Here is a 25,496-nt window from a genome sequence, read left to right as displayed (position 1 = left end):
TTCTGAGTCCCTGGGAGGATGTCCTCATGGTTTCTGTTTCCCAAGTAAAACTAAACCATCTAACAGAACTGGATCGTAGTTTTGTGCAGCATTTGTACACGATCCCTTGAGACAGCATCTCAAGATTAGCTTCCGTGTTGTCAGACCAGGAAGTTAAGACGTAACCCGGCTCGTTGGAAAAAATCATGGACTGCATCGTAGAAATTTCTAGTCGGTCCTGACACAAACTTGTGAGCCAGGAGCCTAGACTGTCTCCCCTGGGAAATTCAGTCTCCTGAAATGATGCCCATCTATGAGGAGATGGGCTTCCCAGGTGGCCCTAGCAGTAAAGAACCCGCCTGCCAATGCCGGAGACACAAGAGACGCGGGTTCGATCCCTGGGTCGGGAAGATCCCCCGGAGGAGGGCGTGGCCACCCACTTCAGTATTCTTGCCTGGAGAATCTAGTGGACAGAGGAGCCTGGGGGGCTACAGTCCATGGGGCTGCAAAGAGTTGGACAGAACTGAAGCGACCAAGCACATGGGCACATATATGAGCAGATACTCTTAATAATCTCACCTCCTGTGGCCGATTGTCCCTAAATGAACGGGTGAAATTAGTTTATGCTCAAAACTTGCCTTAGAAAATTGTGTATTTTTGGATGAGGCATTTTCCATGCATTTTCTTGCTCAGCTAAGCCAAGCCATCTAAAAGCAGCAGAGTCCAATGATGATACGGTTGAGGTTGCAATCACACTAAGAAAAATAACAGGCTTTTTCATTTTGGTCAGATATTTGTTGAAAAGTTATTCAGTTTTTGCAGATCTCTGCCGAAGGAAAAAATAGCACTTCAGCCCTAAAACCCCAATCATCTACTCACAATATAAAGCTTTTAAAGAATGCTCTGCTCTTTGGAACAGACCGCTAGGATTAAAATTATGTTAAAGCATAAACTCATTTTAGCAAGAGTGTGCCTTTTATCGTTCCACTGAGCTGTGGGTGGAGGTCCGTGGCAGCTGCTCCAGGCTCCCAAATTAACTTGACCTCTACATTTCATGACAGTATGAAAGCATGACCCTCTTTACATTCTGTCTTTAACTTTCTGATACCTTCTTCAGCCTCTGGCTGCTGCTAAGTCGCTTCAGTCGTGGCCGACTCTGTGCGACCCCATAGACGGCAGCCCACCAGGCTCCCCCTGTCCCTGGGATTCTCCAGGCAAGAATACTGGAGTGGGTTGCCATTTCCTTCTCCAATGCATGAAAGTGAAAAATGAAGGTGAAGTCACTCAGTCATGTCCGACTCCTAGCGACCCCATGGACTGCAGCCCACCAGGCCCCTCGGTCCATGGAATTTTCCAGGCAGGAGTACTGGAGTGGGTTGCCATTGCCTTCTCCATCAGCCTCTGGCAAAACCCCCCAAAAAGCAGACTGGTTTTGTTGTTCTTTTCCAAGTAGCATTTATCATATTTCATTGTAATTGGTTGCTTATGTATTTTTCTTTCCATTAGACTGTGAGTACTCAGACAGCAGGGCTGCTGTTTTATTCTCTTATCTGCAGCAGTTAGTGTGGTGGTACCTCATGATGGTCAATAATTGCGTCGAATTGTAGATAATGTGCTTGAGGTTAATGGGGAGTTAACTTGATAAGACATTATTCATCTAAGGAGACTTCATGCCCTGTATTTATAAGGCACGTTGAAATCTAACACTTTCCTTTAAAAACCTTGAAAAAAACCTTTAGATAAAAGCAGTCTGATAGTGTTTTTTCTCTATGATAATACTTCTAACTCTCCCAGCCTCTGTGGGTTTTGCCACGGCAAGTATCACTAATGTAAATAAATGTTGAGTGGCCCCAGCTCTTAAGATCTGCCGCTGGTAGAACCGAGCTGTGAGAATCATGTCACGAATTCTCAAGGAGTCATCTCTTCAGACCACCTCGCCAAGCATCTCCCCTGAATCTTTTTTTGCAAGTGTGCATGAAACCGGCGCAAATGGCATTTGACTTGCTGGATATGGTTTGTGTCTATTTAAAATTTTTGGTTCCTTGTGAACACCTGTTCACCATCTTTTTCCTCTAGGAGCCTTTTATCATTTCTTTTCCAAAAGTAAACTGCCTTTGCCTACCCTCTCTGCCCACTTCACCCCCACAGGACTGTCAAGAGTAGTGGTCGGAACGTGTGTTTGCCACCTCAACTCTGCTAATAGACACAAGGAGATTCTGTGTGTTCACTGAAAAGTTTATGTAAGCTCTCTACTGGCGTTATAACTTAAGTGGGTGGAAATGAACCTTAAACCCCTTGCTTACGGCATTCATTGAATTCGATTCTTGGACACAGAGGCTCAGGCTCCAGAATGCTACTGGCCTTGACTAAGGATTGCTAATCCAAGTGAGGATTGTCAGAAAGCCTTGGGGCATGTCTTCTTTTTCTAGGTGGTTAGAGAGTCCACAGCCCATAACCTCTGGTGTAGTTCAGCTTCCTTTAGAAACTGGATGCTAGGTTTCTCCTTGATTCATATTTAGTAGAGTCATTGCTCGGATGTATAAAGACCTTTCAATAGCAAAGATAATGGGATTGATTTCTCTGTGGTAGATTTAACGTGCAACTAAGTAAGATTAAACATAATCCAAACAGGCAGAATGAATAGCAACGTTATATTGAAAACTGCAATCCTGCTTTTGTATTTTGGTGTGGTGATTTTATGTCTACACTGGCAATGAGCAGCATAAACTATGAATTGTGCTGTTTCCTCCACTCGAGGCATTACTTTTTAATCAATACAAGCCATCCAAATCGTTACTGCTACAGTGACTCACTAACATCCGAATAATTGAAACGGCAGTGTTATTTTTTGTTTGTGAATTTTCTTGCCTAGAAAACATGTGACTGAGTCTTTTCGTAATGGTAGCCTTTTTGTGAAATCAACCCCTGTAATGTGGAAAGAACACATTTAAAGAAACACGGTACCGGACTTGGAGTCCACTGAGATGGGAAACTGTATGGGCCCCCAGCGGAGAAGGAAATGGCAACCCACTCCAGTATTCTTGCCTAGAGAATCCTGTGGACAGAGGAGTCTGGTGGGCTGCCGTCCATATGGCTGAAGAGTCAGACACGACTGAAACAACTTAGCATGCATGCACGCATGCGTCCCAAGAGGGCAGGTTCTGCTGTGTCCAGCAGCCCGTATGGTGATGAAGAACACAGATCCATCCCCAGGCGGGTGTGGAAGGGAAGGCAGGTGAGCTTTGGGAAGAGGGTGGTCCTTACATGAGATGCATCGAGATAAAACCCCTCTGTCCACTCTTCATTAAAGTGAACAAAGGAAATCAAAACAGGGGCTTCTTCTCAGTTTGAGGTCCTTCCCAGAAGCACTGACTTTTAAAATTTGTATTTCGCTCTATTTATTAGAATGGATAATTGCTTTACTATGTTATGTTAGTTTCTGCTGTATGACAATGTAACGCAGCCATGTGTATTCATAAATCCTCTCCTTCTAGGGCCTCCGTCCCAACCCATCACTCTTAACCCACCACTCTTAAGTCATCACAGAGCCCCGAGCTGAACTCCCTGTGCTACACAGCAGCTTCCCACTAGCTGTCTGTTTTACACATGCTAGTGTGTATATATATCAGTACTACTCTCTCAATTCGTCCCACCCTCTCCTTCCCCTTCTGTCCGCAAGTCAGTTTTCTATGTCTGTGTTTCTATTCCCACCCTGCAAATAGATTCATCAGTACCATTTTTCCAGATTCCATGTATCTGTGTTAGTACGTGATATCTGTTTTTCTCTTTCTGACTTATTTCACTCTGTATGACAGGCTCTGGGTTCACTCACATCACTACAAATGGCTCAATTTTCATTCCTTTTTTATGGCTGCGTAATATTCCGCTGTACACACGTACCACATCTTCTTTGTCCATTCATGTGTCGATGAAATGTTTAGGTTTCTTTCACGTCCATTTCCAACATTTCTATCGTCAATAGAAGCACGGACCTTTTAAAGGGGAACTATAAAATATTTTTTTTAATGAAGGGTAAAAGAAACTGACTCTGCAGTGGTGAAAAGGCCAATGGGGAGTTTTCACTGCTTCAGTCCTTCCCTCAAATCTGGTCTTGAGATGATCACAACGCTTATATGGCTCAAATATTTGATATTATTGTACATTTTAGTCTCCAGGAAGCTCTAAATGGCAGGGGAGCTTGGCGTTTTCGTAGTCACCTAGTCAGTGACATTTCCAGTTCATAGGATTTCTCATTTTCTCCTGACATAAGAGAACAGTAGTTATTTGATTTCAAGAAATTGCAAGATGGATTTGTCTTAGTGTGTTTTTCTGGGGGTGACATAAAGAAAGCTTTCCTGGTTGCCCTAGATTCTCAATTTCTCACCTTTAAGTGTCCCACCTTGTCCTTTGATTATATACTTTAGAATTTTCTTTCATTCATACTGACAATGTCATGCTTTAATGAAGCCTTGAGCATGAAAAATTGTGATGGTTAATAAATCTAAATCTGTGTTTAGATTTAGATTTATCTAATTTATTAATTTATTTATTTAATAAAATAAATCTGTGTTCTGGAAGACCACTGACTTCAAGGAATCAACCCCTGTATTGTTCCTATTCAGTCGCTCAGTCGTGTCTGACTCTTTGTGACCCCATGGACTGCAGCACGCCAGGCCTCCCTGTCCATCACCAACTCCCGGAGCTTACTCAAACTCACGTCCATCAAGTCGTGATGCCATCCAACCATCTCATCCTCTGTCATCCCCTTCTTCTCCTGCCCCCAATCTTTCCCAGCATCAACGGTCTTTTCAAATGTGTCAGCTCTTCGCACCAGGTGGCCAAAGGATTGGAGTTTCGGCTTCAGCATGAGTCCTTCCAATGAATATTAAGGACTGATCTCCTTTAGGATGGACTGGTTGGAACTCCTTGAAGTCCAAGGGACTGTCAAGAGTCTCCAACACCACAGTTCAAAAGCATCCATTCTTCAGTACTCAGCCTTCTTTACAGTCCAACTCTCACGTCCACACACGACTGCTGGAAAAACCATAGCTTTGACTATACGGACCTTTGTTGGCAAAGTGGTGTCTCTGCCTAATGTTACATAGGATTTACAGGTGACCCCCTTGTTCATCTCGGACTTGTGGATGTCCTTTCCACCCTCTGTGTCCCGTGTTTGCCTGGGACAAGGCCAGACACAGATCCGTCCAGATTCCCATTCATTGTCCCTAAAATGATGAGCCACATTTTTGTCCTCACTGATCAATTGGGACGGGATACTCATCGATATCATTTGAATGTTGATGTCTCCTAATTCATGTATTGAAATCGAAACCCCCAAAGGCAACGTTAATGCAAGGTAGGGGTCTTTGGGACATGACTAGGTCATGGAGCTGTCATGAATGAGGTTAGTGGCCTTACAAAAGAGACCCCAGAGAGCTTCCTCACCCTTTCAACCACATGAGGATCCTGCAGGAAGTTGCCAGCTGTGAACCAGGAAGAGGGCCCTCCCCTGACCACAGTAACACCTTGATCTCAGACTTCCAATGTCCAGAATTGAGAGAAATTTCTGTTGTTAATAAGGCACTAAGTCTATGGTATTAATACTTTTTTCACCAGCTTTGCTGAGATGTAATTGGCATGTAACATTGTCTAAATTTAAGGTGATGATTTTGATACATGTATATATTGCAAAATGATTAAGGTACCATTTTCTTTTTGACAGTGGCCAGAACAGACTAGAACACTTGATAAGCAGACTTTGGTTCAGTTTCTTGGCTTCCTCCAGGACCCTGAACTTGGACCCACCCTCAGCCCGAGCCAGTAGGCAGCCCCTCCTGAAGACAGGCTGGCCTCAGGGTGCACCATTCTCTGATCTACTGTCTGATCAGGCCACCTTTTCACCCCACTTCCCCATGCCTGGTTCTTTCCAGGCTTGCTTAGTGGTTCTTATAACAGAAACCCAGTTTTTGTCTAACTTTGGAGACGCCGCAGTCTTTACGGTCAGCGTTTTCCTTCTCGAGGTAGTCATTCTCCCTGAATGCAACAGTCTCTTTCCTCTCTCCCTTATCATAATCCTTTCGAAGAAATCTACTTCCTGAGTTCGTATTTGTTTATCTGACAGTGTCCTTTAAAAAACGACAACACCCGAATCACCATTTGCAACTCCTCCTTGAATTCACGCCTCTCTGTCTCAGGGGAAAACGGTTCCCAGCAGGAACGAGAGATGATGTGTCTTCGTGAGGCGGTTCTGATACTCTCACTGGCAGAAAGTTCCCATGAAAAGTAGTTCTGAAAGCCCAGAGAAATAGCTTTGAGATCAGCTGAAGGAAAATAAGCAGATGAAGCAACGGAAGGTATAAGTGGAATACTGCACCCCGTTTCTGTGTGACTTAACGGTTTGAAAAGCACCCGCTTAAAAGAGTAACGTGGATCATGTAGCATCAGATTTCATTGCAGTCAAATCTCCCAGTAAGAAACCCCAAGGGGTCTGGGACTCAGCGCTCTCCAGTCTCCTAAAGGATTACACAGAACTCTCTCTACAGGACTCCGTGAATGCCGTGTGAAGGATAGGGTGCGAGGGGAAAATGTTCTCGTCTGTACTAAATGCTGTGACCTTTGCCTTTCTGGGTAGATTGGTGGACTTGGTTTATCGAGCTTATTCTTTTCTTAAGCCGAAAGAGTTTTTCCTGACTGTCCGAGTCAGGAGAGTCATTACCCCTGTCGGTGGTAATTAGGTCCAGATTAAGCCCTTCAGCACAGAATATTTTCCCTCTGTTACCTGGGTTTTGCTGTGCAAATGGATTGTAAGTGAATGGATGCAGGTGATGATGCAACATATCAGAAATCCTAGAGGATCTTGGAAAGGGACCTATTTTTTCACTGAAGTATAGTCGATACATAGTATTATAAATTACAGGTGTATAATATTCAGTCAGTTTAGTTTAGTCGCTCAGTTGTGTCCAACTCTTTGCCACCCCATGGACTGAGGCACGCCAGGCCTCCCTGTCCATCACCAACTCCCAGAGTTTACTCAAACTCATGTCCATTGTGTCGGTGATGCCATCCAACCATCTCATCCTCTGTCATCCCCTTCTCCTCCCACCTTCAATCTTTCCCAGCATCAGGGTCTTTTCCAATGAGTCAGCTGTTTGCATCAGGTGGCCAAAGGATTGGAACTTCAGCTTCAACATCAGACCTTCCAGTGAATATTTAGGACTGATATTCTTTAGGATGGACTGGTTGGATCTCCTTGCAGTCCAAGGGACTCTCAAGAGTCTTCTCCAGCACCACAGTTCAAAAGCATCAATTCTTCGGCGCTCAGATTTCTTTATAGTCCAGCTGTCACATCCATACATGACCACTGGAAAAACCATAGCCTTGACTAGATGGACCTTTGTTGGCAAAGTAGTGTCTCTGCTTTTTAAGATGCTGCCTAAGTTTGTTATAACTTTCCTTCCAAGGAGTAAGCGTCTTTTAATTTCACGGCTGCATTCACCATCTGCAGTGATTTTGGAGCCCAAAAAAATAAAGTCAGCCACTGTTTCCACTGTTTCCCCATCTATTTACCATGAAGTGATGGGACTGGATACCATGATCTTAGTTTTCTGAATGTTGAGCTTTAAGCCAACTTTTTCACTCTCCACTTTCACCAAAAGCCTCTTTAGTGATTCACAATTTTTAAAGGTGTACAATATTAGTGATTTTTAAAGGTTATAGTTCATTTGTAGTTATTGTAACATACTGGCTATATTCCCTCTGCTGTGCAGTATATCCTTGTAACTTAGTTTATACATAATAGTTTATATCTCTTAATTCATTGCCGCTATATTACCCCTCCCCCTTGCCTCTGCCTGCATTCTGCTTCTTTTTTGTCATGTTCACTAGTTTGTTGTGCTTTATAGATTCTAAATATTAGCGATAGCGTGCAGTACTTATTTTTTTCTGTCTGACTTACTTCACTTTGCATAATATCCTCCAAGTCTATTCATGTTGCTGCACATGCTATCCATGCTTTTTTATGGCTAAGTAGTATTCCACTGTACATATGTACCATGCCTGCTTCATCCATTCATCTGTTGATAGACACTTACTTTGCTTCTGTGTCTTGCCTATTGTAAATAATGGTGCTGTGAATATTGGAGTGCATGTATCTTTTTGAATTCATGTTTTTGTTTTTGTCTGGATATATACCTGGGTGTGGAATTGCTGAGTCATACAGTAGTTATATTTTTAGTTTTTTGAGGAACCTCCATACTCTTTTTCACAGTGGCTGTACCAATTTACATTCCCACCAACAGTGTTGCTGCTGCTGCTGCTGCTGCTGCTAAGTCGCTTCAGTCGTGTCTGACTCTTAGCGACCCCATGGATTACAGCCTACCAGGCTCCTCTGTCCATGGGATTTTCCAGGCAAGAGGACTGGAGTGGGGTGCCATTGCCTTCTCCCACCAACAGTGTAGAAGAGTTAAAAAGGGACCTATATTTAAGGAAAGACAATGTGCAAAGTGAAATATGTACATATGTGTATGTGTATGTGTATTATATAGTGCATATACACACATGCTACAGTAGGAAATGGCAACCCACTCCAGTATTCTTGCCTGGAGAATCCCATGGACAGAGGAGCCTGTTGGGCTACAGTCCACAGGGTTGCAAACAGTCGGACACAACTGAGTGACTGAGCACACACACACGCAAGCTCACACAATTCCGTGACATACTCCCAGCCCAGCTGTCCTGGCTATTCAGCGTTCTGACTGAAAAGCCTCCATCAAAAATCCTTTTTGAGTTGTGAAAGCTGTGAAACTAACCTAACCTTAGTTAGGTTACAGGATTTTTTAAATTAATTACTTTATTTTAGTTGGAGGCTAATTACTTTACAATATTGTAGTGGTTTTTGCCATACATTGACGTGAATAAGCCATGGGTGTACATGTGTTCCCCTTTCTGAACCCCCCTCCCACCTCCCTCCCCATCCCATCCCTCAGGGTCATCCCAGTGCACCAGCCCTGAGCACCCTGTCTCATGCATCGAACCTGGACAGGCGATCTGTTTCACATATGATAATATACATGTTTCAATGCTATTCTCTCAGATCATCCCACCCTCGCCTTCTCCCACAGAGTCCAGAAGTCTGTTCCTTACATCTGTGTCTCTGTTGCTGTCTCACATATAGGGTCATCGTTACCATCTTTCTAAATTCCATGTATATGTGTTAATATACTGTATTGGTGTTTTTTTCTTTCTGACTTACTTCATTCTGTATGATAGGCTCCAGTTTCATCCAACTCATTAGAACTGATTCAAATGTGTTCTTTTTAATGGGTGAGTAATATTCCATTGTGTATATGTACCACAGCTTTCTTTTCCATTTGTCTGCCGATGGACATCTAGGTTGCTTCCATGTCCTGGCTATTTTAAACAGTGCTTCGATGAACATTGGGGTACACGTGTCTCTTTCAGCTCTAGTTTTCTCGGCATGTATGCCCAACAGTGGGATAGGTTGCAGGATTTTTATCTGGAGGTGGACAGGACTCGCTAACTGACCTCCGTCCCTCCCTGCCTGCCCTGCGCGCTTGTTCCCTCTCTCCTTCCCTCTCTCCCTCACCTCCCTCCGGAATGCCCACCCCTCCAGCTCCTGCAGACCGTATCTCACTGCCACGGGGGATCCACATACCTATTGTCGACGATGACCCATCCGTACCTCAAACTCTGATCTCTTCTGAGCTGTAGACTCATTTATTCTGAGGTATTGACCTTGTCTCTCTGCTCAGACTGGTCATAGGCATTTCAGACCTCCCACATCCAGAGGGAACCGTTGATTTCTCTTCGAGTCCTGTTGCCTGCCCCGTCCCACCCAGCTCACTTGCTGACTCATCCATGCTTCCTGTTGCCCAGCCGCCCAAACTGGGAATCATCCCGGAGCCTCTCTCCCTCTCATTACTGACACCTAACTCGCCAGCAAATTCCCTGGGTTCTTCTGCCAAAATGTGTCCCAAACATCCCACTGGCCCTCTGTCCTCACCTCTCCTTCTCCCATTCTCATCTAAATCACTGCTCACATCTAATGAGTCCTCTTAACATCATACTTGTCTCTGTGAAATGGCCAGACTGTTTTTTTTTTGTACAAACCCTTCTTATTTTAGAATGGTTTTCAAGTTTAGAAAAATTGCACATAGCGTGGACAGTTCCCATATATCCTTTGCCCAACTTCCCCCGATGTGGACACCTTTCACAGTAGTACGTCTGTCAAAACAAAGCTGTGAACGTGGTCACAGTGGGATTAGCGATGTTAGAGACTGTATTTGGATGTCCCAAGATTTCCCACGAATGACCTCTCTCTGTCCCAGAGTCCTCTCCAGAATCCCACACTGCATGTAGTCATCACGTCTCCTACTCTTTTGGCTATGACCGTTTCGTGTTCTTTCCTTGTCATTCATGGCCGTTTTGGGGAGGACTGATCAGGTATTTTTCTGTGGAAAGACCCTCCGTTTGGTTTGTCTGTTGATTTCTCACGATCAGGTTGGGTTTTGGGGATTTAGGCAAGCACATGACTAGAGGTGAAGGGCACTCCACATCTTAGCCAGGATATGTGTTGACTGCTCTCTGTGATGTTTTGACCTTGATTGCATGGCAGAGATGCTGTCTTTGGATTTCTTCCCTGTCCACTTCCCTTTTTCCTCTTTCTATGTGGAGCCATTCTTTCAGAGCAGAAGTTAGTCCAAGTCCACCCTTTCATCTTCGTGTTCTAAGAGCACGCATGCTGTTCCTACGCTGACCTGTGAGGCTTTCCATGGGGGCTCCAGCTTCCTATTCCCCTCGAGTGATTCTTCCAGCATCTCTTCCTGCCGCTCACCCGCCCTAGCTTCATGCAGCCGGGTCTCAGGGTCTCCGTCTGGCTCTTCCTACTGCCGCCGTATCTCCAGGATCCGCCGTCTGATCTCCAGGATCCCCTTGTTTCTCCTCACCTGTCCACACTGCCTCCTCCATCCGTATCCAACTGCTCCCCCACACGGCACTGTATGTCTCCCTTTCCTGGAGCCCTAGCACTTTCTCCACCAGCGTCCGTGCCTTGCCATAACAGCATCTCAGATTCTGTTGCCTGCACGGTTTCCAGCCTTTGCTGCTGGCCGGGCCCCCTACGAGGCACTCAGACATTTGCCGTCAGGTGAACGGATAAGTGAAGCAGAGTGGTGCTGCAAGCGACCTCTGTAGTTAGGTCTCCACGAGTGGTGTTGGGGACATGTGGCATTTTCTGCTCTGGTGGCGTTCCTAAAGCACGTGTTCCAGTTGCAAAACTAGGAAACCACCATGGGGCTCCCGTTTAACCAAACTTTCAGTTCTTGGTGCCAAAGTTTAGAATTCTAGTAAGCTCCATGTGGTACGTACCTGGCTTTAAATAGCATCATGGTGAATCAATTAGTTGAAAAGTTGAGAATGTCCCAAGATGCTAAATAAGGCAGTGCTTTAATCAGATGTGTCTGTGCGCAGACACGTCAGAGAGTGAACGTGTTCCGAGGTTCAGGCATTTGGGGCACATTTACAAGTGGCATTTGTGTCCCTCAGGTAAACCCTCTGCATCCCAAGGGGCACTGTGCTTGTTCAGGGGTTAAGCAGTCATGAATCTCTTCCAGTATTCATTCATTCTCTTTCATCCATTCATTACCCGGTAGGATGATGGGGGATTCTCCCTGGGGAGCATCTATCTAAACAAAAGAAAATGGGTGAGGGTACTTTTACGCTGAAGCTCCAGTACTTTGTCTGCCTGATGCCAAGAGCCAACTCACTGGAAAACACCCTGATGCTGGGAAGGACTGAGGGCAGGAGGAGAAGGGGGCGACAGAGGATGAGATGGTTGGATGGCATCACCGACTCAATGGACATGAGTTTGAGAAAGCTCCGGGAGATGGTGAAGGACAGAGGAGCCTGGTGTGCCGCAGTCCAGGGGGTCACAAAGAGTCAGACACAACTTAGTGACTGAACAACTTTTAAGTAAGATATTTTCATATGCTCTTCTAAATTCCTGGATCTTTTCTCTCCAGTTCTGTGGATCTCTGGTCAGCGAGGTTCATGGCCTCCTCTCATTAAGATGAATCTGGCCGATCTGGAGGTTCTTGCTTTATTTTTGCTTTGAAGAACCAGTTTGTTGTCCTCCTTTATTTTCATTTAGGAACAAATACTTGGAGGAGGAGGATGGTAAACCAAGCATGTTCTATAATCGTGCGAGACTGATGGACTGAAGGAATATTCCTGAAGACAGGAAGCAAGAGAAAGGCAGACGCTATCTATAAAATGCTTCTTGACTGACTTTTCCCCATTATTTGTGCTGAGTTAGTTCATGTGATTACAGACCACCCCCCAAATGAGTTCAGTACAGGCACTGCAACATTTCAAATGAAGAATTACAGAAAATAGCAGTGAATGTTTTTATTTATCATGACAGTAGATGTAAATAGAAAGCTTGTTGTTAGAAACGTCACTGCTGCTAATGATATGTTTGGAAAGCATAAGTAATAACTATAGATTCTCATTATTTCCCCTCATTACTGCACACTTCAATTTGATTTTAACAACTTTGAAACTCGGTGTTTGCCTGTTTACAATTTCAGGGTCATTTGGAGAAACGGAAGTGAGAGATTTTCTTACCATCTGGTAAGAGCTTACTCAGGTTCAGCAATGCTATTACATAATATTCTGTAAACAACAGTGGACACATTCCATACTGACTAATCCAGGTCTGTTTTTGCGTTTATTTTTTTTTTCCTAGCATTTTTCTCTCTCTTTTTTTTTTTTTTTGGAAGCTTCAACCCACATTTCTGTTCTGGAGATTTCTGTTTCTTGTCATGAGTAATACAGAGCCAGTGTTGTTAATAATTCTACAGATAAAGCGGAAGGAAATGCATTCTCAGATTACTAGACAATTCATTATTTTTTTTAAAAAAAGACGAACATGAGATTACTTGGGTAGAGCTTGAGGTCACAATTCTTTAGGACAAAAAAAGAAAGCTTTGATACTATGTGAACGCTGCTAATTATGAAGGGTTGTGTTGTCCCTTCGGCAATCCACCTGATGTCGCATTTATTTTTTTAGCAACCCGAGTCCCCTACTAGTAAGGAACAATAACCACTCTAGTTTTCCCCCAAATCCTTCTGCCACTGAGCTGAGTTATTATTGCCGACAGGCCTCTGAATGGTCCAGAATCTCATTTATGAAATGGTATCTTAAGGGTGCCCTCTTAGCAAAAAGATTTAATGCAGTCTTTACATTCTGTCATTTTGCTTCAGAGAGTTTTAAAGGAAACTCAGTGTCACAGATACGGTTCTGTAGCCATCATTCCTCTCCTCTCTTCCTCCCAGAGCCAGTCAGTGCAATTTAAATGGTCTTTCTTAGATTTTTCCAGCAAGTGGATTGTTGGCAATTTTAAAAAATTCATATAAGTTTTGTCAAAGACTTCTCAAAATTCTTTTCTCCCCATTCAACATAGTGTTTCCAGGTATACCCATGTTTACACAACCAGCTCTGGTTTCTTTGTTTTAATTGTCAGGTTGTGTTGTTCAGTCACCGAGGCTCGTCTGACTGTTTTGTAACTCCACGGACTGTAGACCATCAGGCTCCTCCGTCCATGGGCTTTCCCAGGAAATGATGTTGGAGTGAGTTGCCATTTCCTTCTCCAGGGGATCTTTCCAACCTAGGGATCGAGCCCAAATTGTCTCCTGCATGGGCAGGCGGATTCTTTTCCACGGAGCCATCTGGGTAATTGTCACGATAGACTTCATTCTACGAAAGCAGCATGATGCGTTCATTTCCCTATTGCTAGACCTTAGGATTTTTTTTTGTTTTCGGCATTTGTTGTTTGCCGTAACAAACAATGATGCGGCTAAACATCTATGTCCCTCCCTCTTTGTGGGCGCTGGTAAAATTGTTCTGGGGCATATGACTAGAAGCAGAGCTGCTGGATTCTGTCTCCAAAGGCCAGCCCTGTTAGTTCAGCACTTGCTTATAGGAAAGTGAATACCTCTTCTCTGTCAGCATGGAGCCCAGAGGGCAACAGGATTCTCAGTATTGGGTTTGTAAGGAACTTGAGGTTCCTGAAATAAAGAACCTGGCAAATCAGCATGCTTGCTTTTCATTGATGAAATTAATTTGTTTTGTTTTTTAATTGAAGTAGATTTCATTCACAGTATTTGTGTTGTTGTTCAATCGCTCAGTCGTGTCCGACTGTTTGTGACCCCATGGGCTGCAGCCCGCCAGGCTCCTCTGTGCGTGGGATTCTCCAGGCAAGAATCCTGGAGTGGGATGGTTAAACCCTGAGAGGGTGGGGTGCTCTAGGTTGCTCTGCGACTTGTGGAAAAAGTGGAGATGTGGCTGGAAGCATCTCCCCAGGCTCTTTCCGAGGGCCTGGGTAACTGGTGATGGAACCTCCCCAGGGCACATTTGACCTGCTGGGCACCTTGATGGTGCCTTGGGTCTGTTTGCAGATGAAGAGACCACAGGTCCAGGAGGCCCAGAGTCACGCCCCTAAGTCAGGCAGTGTGCTGGTCCAGCTCACTGGAGTTACACAGTGTTGAATTTCCACTTGTTCACATCTACCGAGATAATAAGGATGGGGCAAAGAACCTCAGGGGATCACACATCTGTTGAAGTCACACTCCGTGACAGGACCATTTTTGTCCTTTCCTTTTGTTAGCCCAGCTTCATCTTGGGTTAAATCTGTAGCCATCCTCATACTTGTAAAGAATGTCTGTCTGAACTGAACTGATTTGAATGGGTGATTAGCAACATTTACTGTGTATTTTCTCCAATACTCTGGCCACCTGATGCGAAGAGCTGACTCATTGGAAAAGACCCTGATGCTGGGAAAGATTGAGGGCAGGAGGAGAAGGGGACGACGGAGGATGAGATGGCTGGATGGCATCACTGACTTGATGGACATGGGTTTGGGTGGACTCTGGGAGTTGGTGATGGACAGGGAGGCCTGGCGTGCTGCGGTTCATGGGGTGGCAAAGAGATGGGCACAACTGAGCGACTGAACTGAACTGAACTGAACTGTGTATTTTAAAATTCAAAAGATAGCTTTTTTTGTGGTGAAAAATGTGGAAATATTTTTTAAATTATTTTTAGCATGGATGATAATCATACGAGGATTCTAGACATATGCAGGATTTTAAGGGGAGCTTCATAAAATCTTTGGACTTTAACATTTTCTAAAGAAATCTTAAGTAAAAAAATCAGTGATGATTTATTTTGATTGCATATTCACTTTCTTGATTTTAAGATAATATAGAATTGCTCCTTTTTACTTTAAAGTCGGTATTCTTTTTGAGGAGTTTATTTGCCTAGAATTTTTGAGTGACTTGGGTAATATGCTGAGTTTGAATAAATGTCCTCATTGATGGTGATGATGGATGATGGTAATGATGATGACATAGGTATTTATTGAGTGTTTTCCTGTGTGTAGACCAGGGTTTCTCAACTTTGGAGTCAGTTCTCAAGTTTGGGCCTGGGCCAGCCTTTGCTGAAGAAGCTGTCCTGTGCATTGCAGAGTGTTGAGCGGCACCCGTGGTCTCTACCCATCAGCTGCCTGAGAGGGTCTCCCTCGGTCCATGACAACTGAATATACCTCTAGTTGTTGCCAAGATCCTTCACGATGCAGTTGCCCTAGTCTCGAGCCATCAGTGTGCTCTCTGGCCCAAGTGCTTCAGCACCATCATCTCATGAACTTTCATGACCCGTGTGAAATAAGAGCCAAGGTTATCCTCGTTTTTAAAAGTCGGTGACAGCGTTAGAGGCTGAAGAGCTTGCTCAAGAGGGTGGCTCAGCCAATACCTGTGGGATCTTCATTGGCTGGATGTTACTTCCCAGTATGCAAAAATACTAAGTGCAATGATTAGAAAACCTCTATAGTAGAAAAAGGATTGGAAGTTTTGTAAAATATACCCTTCTTACAGTGTATTAAAAAGCAGGGGTATCACTTGGCTGACAAAGGTCCACAGAGTCAAAGCTGTGGTTTCTCCAATAGTCATGTATGTATGTGAGAGTTGGAACATAAAGAAGGTGAGCGCCGAAGAATTGGGGCTTTTGAACTGTGGTATCGGAGAAGACTCTTGAGAGTCCCTTGGACTGCAAGGAGATCAAACTAGTCGATCCTAAAGGCAATCAGTCATGGATATTCATTGTAAGGACTGATACTGAAGCTGAAACTGCAATACTTTGGCCACCTGATGCAAAGAGATGACTCATTGGAAAAGATCCTGATGCTGGGAAAGATTGAGGGCAGGAGGAGAAGGGGATGACAGAGGATGAGATGGTTGGATGGCATCACTGACTCAATGGACATGAGTTTGAGCAAGCTCCAGGCATTGCTGATGGACAGGGAAGCCTGGCACGCTGCAGTCCACGGGGTTGCAAAGAGTTGGACACGACTTAGCGACTGAACAAGTAGAAAATATACCCTTACTATAAAACACAGCAATACTGGTCCTTGATATCTACCCTAGAGAAACAAAATCTTACATACCGTAAAGGTCTCAAGCTGAATGTTCATAGCAGCTTTATTTGTGATAATCAAAGCCTAGAAACAATCCAGATATCCTTAAATAGGAAAATGGATTACAAAAATAAAAAAGAAAGCTTACTGCTCACCAATAAAATGATGACTGCAACAGTTTGCATGAATTTTAAAGGCATAATCCTGCATGAGGTAGAAAGCTAGTTTCAAAGGATTGCATGCTGTATGATTCTCATTTATTTGAGATTCTCAAAAAGACACACAGTAGTGATGATCAGTGGTTGCCAGGAGTTAGAGGTGGGGGTGACTGTGAAGGGACGGTAGGACAGAGTTATCTGTCTTTGGTAGTGACTAAAACACACAATGAAACTGACACTTATTTTTTGTTTTCCAGTGGCTTATTCTCACCTTCCTCAGGCTATGCACATACATTTTAGTTTACTTTTTTCACTTTAGAGCTGCCTCTATTTTGGGAAGTGTAGATTTACGATGTTCTGTTGCAAGGGGTCAGCAAATAAGCACAAATGGGCCACCTTTGGCCCACTATCTTTTTTTTTTTAATAAAATTGTATTAGAATATAACCACACTCGTTCATTTATGTATCATCTATGGTTCCTTTTATGCCGTAACAGCACAGGAAAATATTTATTATTTAGCCCTTGAGAGAAAAAGTGTGCTGACCCCTTGATCACCTAAACTGACAGTCAGGCATGACTTAGTGACTGAACAATGGCAGTAAACTGAAGAATAGGTCTTCGCATGGTTTCAATATAGTAAAAAAAAAAAAAAAAAAAAAAACACACTGTACACTTAAAGAGATATTTTGAAATAACACTGTTTTTGCCAAACCTATACCTTGTATGGTCTGCTCTTGCAAATCAATGGAGTGTCCCTTCTCTCCTTTTCTTCATATATATAGTTTTTCTTTAAATGGGCTGTACTTTTTTACTGAAAGTGTTAGTCGCTCAGTCATGTCCGACTCTCTGCCACTCCATGGACTGTAGCCCTCCAGGCTCCTCTGTCCACGTGATTCTTTAGGCAAGAATCCTGGAGCAGGTTGCCATGCCCTTCTCCGATATACCCACATTTTATTTGAAGCAGCATAATTTTCAACTATCACTACAAAGAGCTGAGAGAAAGCATAGCTCAATGTAATCTAAATATTACCTCGGAACATATTTCAGCTCTTCTAGCTATCCGCAAATTGGCAAGAGAACCTTATGTGTAAAAAAGGAGCTATTTTTATTTTATAATTCTCTTGTCATCTGGCTCACCTTTGGAATGACTTTTCATTATTTGGTGACTGGATCAAAAGCTTGGTGGTTGGAGGAAATAAAATAGAATATGCTAGTGACACATGTGATTTATAAATCAGGTCATCTCTCTTTAGTATATGAAACTAGAGTTCACTGATATTTGTTTGTGCATTTGAAATCTCTTTTTAAATATTCTTCTGAAAGGACAGTGAGACCAGCATTATTTGCTCGCTTTAGGGCTTGGTATCTTTTCCATTTGTCTCCATGGTGTCTAGTGTTATTATAAGTGTTTATGACTTATTAGCTTCCTTATAAGTACCCCTTCTTTCTCTTTAAACTTTTCTACTCAGTGTAGTTCAGAAAATTAGCGGAGGTCAGACCTGCTTTGTTCTGACGGCCTCGAGGTACTGATGGAGTGTCTCCCAGGGCCAATTGTGACTCCCTTTGAAGCCAGTACGAAACACGTAAATGGAAGCCTTTTCCGCTCACGTGATTTCACGTGGAGTTGGAGCACTGTGTTCCTTATGGTCCTTTCCCAGGTCCTTTCCTTTACCCTTTATTTGAAAATAAAAGACGAAAGTTATCAATTCACTTAGATGCAAAGCATGTCAAATACATTAAGGGTAGACTTTAAGGATTAGGGATATTGCCACTTTATAGCCACAGGCCTTAGAGACTAGGAAGATGTCATGGCTTGAATGAACATCCACCTCATACCGGACTTGGCAGCAAGCTCTTTATATGTATTGGGTTGGCCAGAAAGTTTCTAACAAAGTTTGTTTTCCAAGCATCTTATGGGAAAGCCCAAACAAACTTTTTTTTTTTTTTGGCCAACCAATATGATCTCAGTTAATACAGCTCTCTGGTTTCAGGAACTACATCTTAGAGAAGGGATGCTTGTCTTCCAGGAGAGGAGTGACTTGGGCAGGTCTGATGGCCCGTTTGTCTTTTCACTATCTCCCCATCCACCTGGGTTTAGGGAGGTCAGCTCCTGTGGTAGGAAACTTGCTGGCAAGCGACCCTTCATTATGAAGCAATGAACAAGCAAAAGGCGTGTGAGTTCTAGTACCTTTGGTCTTCTACAATGGCCTTTCCTATGGCATATGGTTTTCACCAAAAAATACTCTTAAGAATGGACCCCCAGTGACCTTCCGAGTGAGGACCAAGGTTGTTATTATGCAACAAAGGTTTACTGATGCTCTGTGAGTCCTATATTGTCTTTGGCACTCAGACAGGTTCAGAAAAGCATGGTGTTTGTCGTATAGTAAGGCGTGTGTGTGTGTGTGTGCTCAGTCCTATCCGACCCTTTGTGACCCCGTGGACTGTAGCCCGCCAGGCTCCTCTTTCCATGGAATTCTCTCCCAGGCAAGAATACTGGAGTCGGTTGTCATTTCCTCCTCCAGGAGATCTTCCCGACACAGGGATCAAACCTCGTCTCTTGCATCTCCTGCACTGGCAGGCAGTTTCTTTACCACTGGTCCCACCCAGGAAAGCCATAGAAAGGGATGAAAAAAGCTCAGTCGTGTCTGACTCTTTGTCACCCCATAGACTGTAGCCAGGCAGGCTCCTCTGTCCATGGAGTCGAAAGGCAAAGTCTTTGTCTGACTTGGGAGGCACAATTATTCCCTAGGGGGTTTTCTAACGTGTACACTTAAAAACTGGCATCTATTCCGCTCCACATCCTGTGTTGGAATCTCGGAAGACACTTGGCGAGCTTGTCTCCATGCGGCTTATATTCTCGCAGAAGGAGAGTCAGCACGCAATTAGACACACAGACGAGAAATCGCAGATTGATAAATACGTTGAAGGCAGTAGACACTGTGACCGAGTCCCTAGTGGGGAGGGGGTACTTTTGGATGGGACGTCTCAGAAAGGAGCTTTTTCTGAGCAAGCGGCATTTCAGATGGAATCTGGAGGTTGGTTGGTGGAACCGAGCCGCGAGCCCCGTGCTCCAATGCCCTGCTTTGCGTGGAGGGTCGTTGCCAATGACTGCCACCTGTTCATCACCGAGACACACCCGTGCCCGGAGTTGCCTGCACTCGTTTCACCCCATCGGAGCTGGAGGCGCCCTTTAAAGATAGCAGAAGGCTTTCAATCTGCACTTAGGTTTGACTTCTCTGCGACATTTGATTGCTCTATGGTGAGCTTGTTAGGCACCGCTGCAGATGGGTTAGCTTCTGCCATGCCTGCAGGCAAGTATATTTTACAGAAATTTGTTCTCTTTTCTCTAACTGTCCCACAGTGAAATCAATCACTGAACTTTGTGAAGCCTCTGCCTCTTGTTCCCAGCTATGAAATCGAAGCCTCCTGTGAATGGACAAACACTCTGTGGAAAAATCTTAAAATGTGCTGCTTGCTTCTGCTCAGCTGGAAAAAGCCACAGTGACTTGGACAACCTGCTTCTTGTTTGTGCAGACGCACTGAATAATTGTGCATCCCACTGGCCCTTTGCACATACCACTGCCCAATTTGTGTCTGCTTCTGCCTTTTCACTGGTTCATCAGCATGTCTGCCTATGATGCAGTGTGTTATAAACAAGCCCCCTGGGCTCTTGCAAATATTTAGCCCAAGGTAGAGTTGGGGTCGTTTTTCCGTTTCCCAATGCCCCAGCCCCACCACCACCACTCCCAGCCCCATCCCTAAAACTTCCGGCCATTTCACATCCTAATTATCTTCATGACCATACGGAGAGTGAACGTGGAATGCCTTCTCAGTCTAGTTATAGTGGTTCTGGAAATGCAATTCGGATGTGAAGAAGAATGAATTTATTAATAGTAACTGAAGTCAAATATACCCCGGGAGGTCTCCCTTTCAAGCCAAAGGGCTGAAGAGTATCTGAATTTTGCAGCGATGACCAACCCTAGTGCAGTGACCACAGCCTGTAGACAGGCGGTATCCTAGTCAGCACCTGACCTTAGCTCACTGTCAGAGACTGGTCAGAAGGAGACATGGACCAGCCTCACGACAGTACCTTCTGAGAATACGCCTGTCCTCTGCAGGGCTAGGCCTGGGAGGGGAGAAAAGATGGAACAGCAGTTACATAACTAGGTGGGTGCTAGTTGAAGGAAGTTGAATGAACTCAATGAAGATGGGTGGTTCCACCTTCATTTCTGACCTGTTTCTTTTCCATTTTTCTCTTTTAAAGATTTATGTATTTAATGTTGGCCGCACTGGATCGTCATTGCTGAGCCAGGGCTTTCCCTAGTTGCAGGGAGGAGGAGCTACTTTCTAGTTAGTTTACTTGGACTTGTGGCGGCTTCTCTTGTTGCAGGGCCCAGGCTCACGGGACACACGGGCTTCAGTCACTATGGTGCACGGTCTTAGCTGCTCCACAGCATATGGGAATCTTCCCGGAGCAGGGATCAAACTCATGTCTCCTGCATCAGCAGTTGGATTCTTTACCCCTGGGCCACCAGGGAAGCCCCCTGAGCTATTTCTTTTTTGATCTCTCTTCCCTTGTAAGAGTCAGTCCTTGCATGGTCTGCTCCATCTCTGTTGGTCCCAAGAAAAGCATCAGAAAAAAACAGAATGGGCAGATAACAGGATGTGATCTCTCCCCTGACAACTGGCCTTTTGTTGAGTCTGGTGCTCAATGGAAAACACCTGCTTTCTCTCTCTGGAATTTCTGGTTTGTAGTGCCGAAGGAAGAGAGTCACCTTCCATGTAGGGGAGACCTCAGATTCTTGAAAGCGGATAGATTGTCCTGCCCAGAGGTGCTCGTGCTTTGGCATGGCAAGTTGGAAATCAGCATGCGATGCTTTGTGGTTGAATGCCTATTACAGCTGAGGCAAGAAAAATGAGCTTAGATTGCAAAAAAGTCTCATTCCCTGCTCTTAAAGAGAACTGGAAGAATAAGATTTGAATACAGGTAGATACATGTCAAGGAGAAGATGATAAATGTCATTCAGAGGACATGTAAAGAGTGCTGGGATTTGGCATATCAGAGAGGCCTACCTGGAGGAGGTGGCATCAGAGATGGGTGAAAGTGAAAAAGTGAAAGTATTAGTTGCTCAGTCATGTCCAACACTTTGAGACCCCATGGACTGTAGCCTGCCAGGCTCCTGTGTCCATGGGATTCTCCAGGCAAGAATACTGGAGTGGGTTGCCGTACCCTCCTCCAGGGGATCCTGCTGACCTGGGGATCACACCCAGGTCTCCTACATTGCAGGCAGATTCTTTTCTATCTGAGCTATCAGGGATGGGTGAGGGTGGGTGGGTAAACTTACCATGTAGAAATTGTGTCCCCCCCACACAGAGAGAAGCACAGACCCCTCTGCACATGGACCCAGAGTGGAAATTAAGGAGTAAAGACAACAATAAACGTTTAAGGGCACCTTAGGGAGGTGGGGGGCGGGTGGGGAAACCAGGGTGCAGGGTAGGGAGACCACAAGTTTACAAGCTTCCATGCAGAGAGAATGTGCATTCGCACATCGACGGGTGTGCACTTTAACAGCCTATAACCACGGCCAGAAACTCAGCGGCCAGTGGCTGAATCCTCGGCCAGAGGTGTGACATGACTATGTTAAAGGATTTTAAAAGGTCGGCACTGTTGACATGGGCATGGAGAATAGCGCAAGGATGATGAATTAATAATGGTGGTGGCCTTGGAAGTGGAAAACACTTAAAAATGTTCAATACTCGTTGCTGTGAAACCCACTCATTTGGGATGTTTCATGCCATCCCCGACTGGCCTGGAATTTACCTTTCCCCTGCTGATGAAGATGTATGTAATGAGCAAATGAATGGGGTTAGCATAGCTTAGCCTTCTCAAGGCTCTTAAAGCAGGGTTCAGTTCAGCTCAGTCTCTCAGTCGTGTCTGACTCTTTGTGACCCCATGGACTGCAGCACACCAGGCCTCCCTGTCCATCACCAACTCCTGGAGCTTGCTCAAACTCATGTCCATCGAGTCGGTGATGCCATCCAACCATCTCATCCTCTGTCGTCCCCTTCTCCTCCCGCCTTCAATCTTGCCCTGCCTCAGGGTCTATTCCAATGAGTCAGCTCTTTGCATCAGATGGCCAAAGGATTGAAGCTTCAGCTTCAACATCAGTCCTTCCAATGAATACTCAGGACTGATCTCCTTTAGGATGGACTGGTTGGATCTCCTTGCAGTCCAAGGGACTCTCAAGAGTCTTGTCCAACAACACAGTTCAAAAGCATCAGTTCTTCAGCACTCAGCTTTCTTTATGGTCCGCCTCTCACATCCATATGTGACTACTGGAAAAACCACAGCTTTGACTAGACGGACCTTTGTTAGCAAAGTAATGCAAAGCAGGGTGTCACACGTAATATGTGCAGACAATCTGGAGGTATCGGTAGGCGCTGAGCAGTTGTGTCTCTTTGTGAGCGTTAGTGCTGTTTGGCAATGGTGTTTCATTGTGTTTGCTGTTTGTTTAAGTATAAATATATGTAATTTTGTTTATTTTTGGCCCCGCTGGGTCTTCATTGCTGCTCGCAGGCTATCTCTGGCTGTGGTGAGCGAGGTCTTCTCTCTGGTTGTGGTGCCCGGTGGTCTCACCGTGGTGTCTTCTCTTGTTGTGGAGCATGGTCTTTAGGGCACGTGGGCTTCAGTAGTTGTGGCACGTACACTCAGTAGTTGCAGCTCCCGGGCACTAGAGCACAGGCTCAGTACTTGTGGCTCACAAGCTTAGTTGCTCTGAGCTATATGGGATCTTCCCAGACTAGGAATTGAACCTATGTCTCCTGCATTGGCAGATGGATTCTGGACCACTGAGCCGCTAGGGAAGCCTCGTTTGCTGTTATCTTTGTTGACAGTGACTAAATAACCAGGATAGAAGAGTAAATAGACGGAGATCTAAATTGCCTGGGCTGCATGGTGTCCAGATGAGCTCAGGGAAGGCCGATCACATATCCTTTGGTCAGGAAGTTCACAGGTGAAGCAGGCTCCAGGGAAAAGCCATGCAAGTCAGTCCTGTTTCCAGATTCCTCCCAGGGATCAGGCTACAGCAGCCTGCTGCTTTGAGGCTGCTGCTGTTTGACCGTGGGGTTGCGTCTGACACCCAGGACCCCTTCTGCGCTCTGGGAGGAGATTCCCAAGCAAGTCACAGCCTTTTGCCTCATGCCCGCTGTCCACTCCTTGTTGCCAAGGTTAGGGGACCTCCTGGGCTTGGCCAGCGGCTTTGTCAGGACCACCTCTTCCCTGTCACCATTTGGGTCTTGTCATGAGCACGGGACAGGGCTTCCTAGGGGGCTTAGTGGGTCAAGAGTCCACCTGCAGTGCAGGAGACACAGGAGATGTGGGTTCGATCCCTGGGTTGGAAAGACCCCCTGGAGAAGGGCATGGCAACCCACTCCAGTATTCCTGCCTGGAGAATCCCATGGGCAGAGGAGCCTGGTGGGCTACAGTCCATATGGTCGCAAGGAGTCGGACACAACTAAAGCAGTGGAGCACACACATGGGCATGGAACACCAGCCTGGATGTTCACATGCCCTCTTCCTGCGGGCAGAACCCCGCTCCCCTCCCTTTGCCTGGAGATTCCAAAGAAAAGGACTTTTTGATGTCATCTCTGTGATGCTCTGGACTCTTTGATGTTTGTGTAAATTAGCCCAAGGCTCTGATCCCAGCAATCATTGGAAGGATTGGGGTTTCTTAAGGCGAATGAGGGAAGACGGAAGTTCTGTATATCCTCGTCCTAGGGCTCTGGGCCCCACTGCCTTAGCTTTGCTTGGTTAATTTTCTTGTTCAGTCATGTCTGACTCTTTGTGACCCCATGGACTGCAGCACACCAGGCTTCCCTGTCTTTCACCAACTCATGGAGCTTACTCAAACTCATGTACATAGAGTCGATGATGCCATCCAACCATCTCATCCTCTGTCGTCCCCTTCTCCTCCCACCTTCGATCTTTCCCAGCATCAGGGTCTTTTCTAATGAGTCAGCTCTTTGCAACAGGTGGCCAAAGGATCAGAGCTTCAGCTTCAGCATCAGTCCTTCCAGTGAATATTCAGGGTTGATTTCCTTTAGGATGGAGTGGTCTATTTATTTGGGAGAATAAAGACCTGCGATCTCCACTTAGAGGAAGTTGATAAGAAGTGCAGTGAGAGCATCCAGTCAGTGTTCGCCTTGAAGTTTTTCCTCGGGGGCTTCTCCAGTGACTCGATGGGAAAGAATCCAGGTGTTAATGCAGGAGACACGGGTTTGATCCCTAGTCCAGGAAGAGCCCACAGGCTCTGGAGCAACTAAGCCCGTGCACCACATGGACTGAGTCTGTGCAGTGGAGCCTTGAGGCCATGACGACTGAGCCTGTGCGCCCTACAACCACTGCACCACAACAGGAGTAGCTACTGCAGCAAGAAGCCCTTTCACCACAACTAGAGTAGCCCTCGTTTTGCATGACTAGAGAAAAGCCCAGGCAGCAACCAAGACTTAGCACAGCCAAAAGTAAATCAATGAAACTGCAAAAGGAAAAAGCTTTTACGGTATTTTTATCCTATCAGCCAACCCCTCATCTCCCTTCTCTGCTGATACCATCACTGTTTCAACTCGTCTTTGCCCCCTTTAGATGGAAACCTCATATTAAAATATTTGCATATTAAAATATTCTATGTCTGAGGGCTCAGAGTGCCTATATGAATGTGGACACAAATCTGTGCTCCTGTGAGTCCTTTGAGAAAGTCATGGCAAATTTAGTGGCGAAAACACTAAAATTTATTATTATTATTATTTTTTGAGAATCTGTTGTTTTCCTTGGGACGTTTGGATGTGTGTGGGGTGATGCGTTTATTTCCCTCTGCC

This window comes from Giraffa tippelskirchi, chromosome Y (genome assembly GCF_054371585.1).
Source record: "Giraffa tippelskirchi isolate mGirTip1 chromosome Y, T2T-mGirTip1v1.2.pri, whole genome shotgun sequence".
In the NCBI taxonomy this organism is placed as follows: domain Eukaryota; kingdom Metazoa; phylum Chordata; class Mammalia; order Artiodactyla; family Giraffidae; genus Giraffa; species Giraffa tippelskirchi.
The sequence above is the reverse complement of the archived record's forward strand: the minus strand, read 5'-3'. Positions refer to the sequence as shown.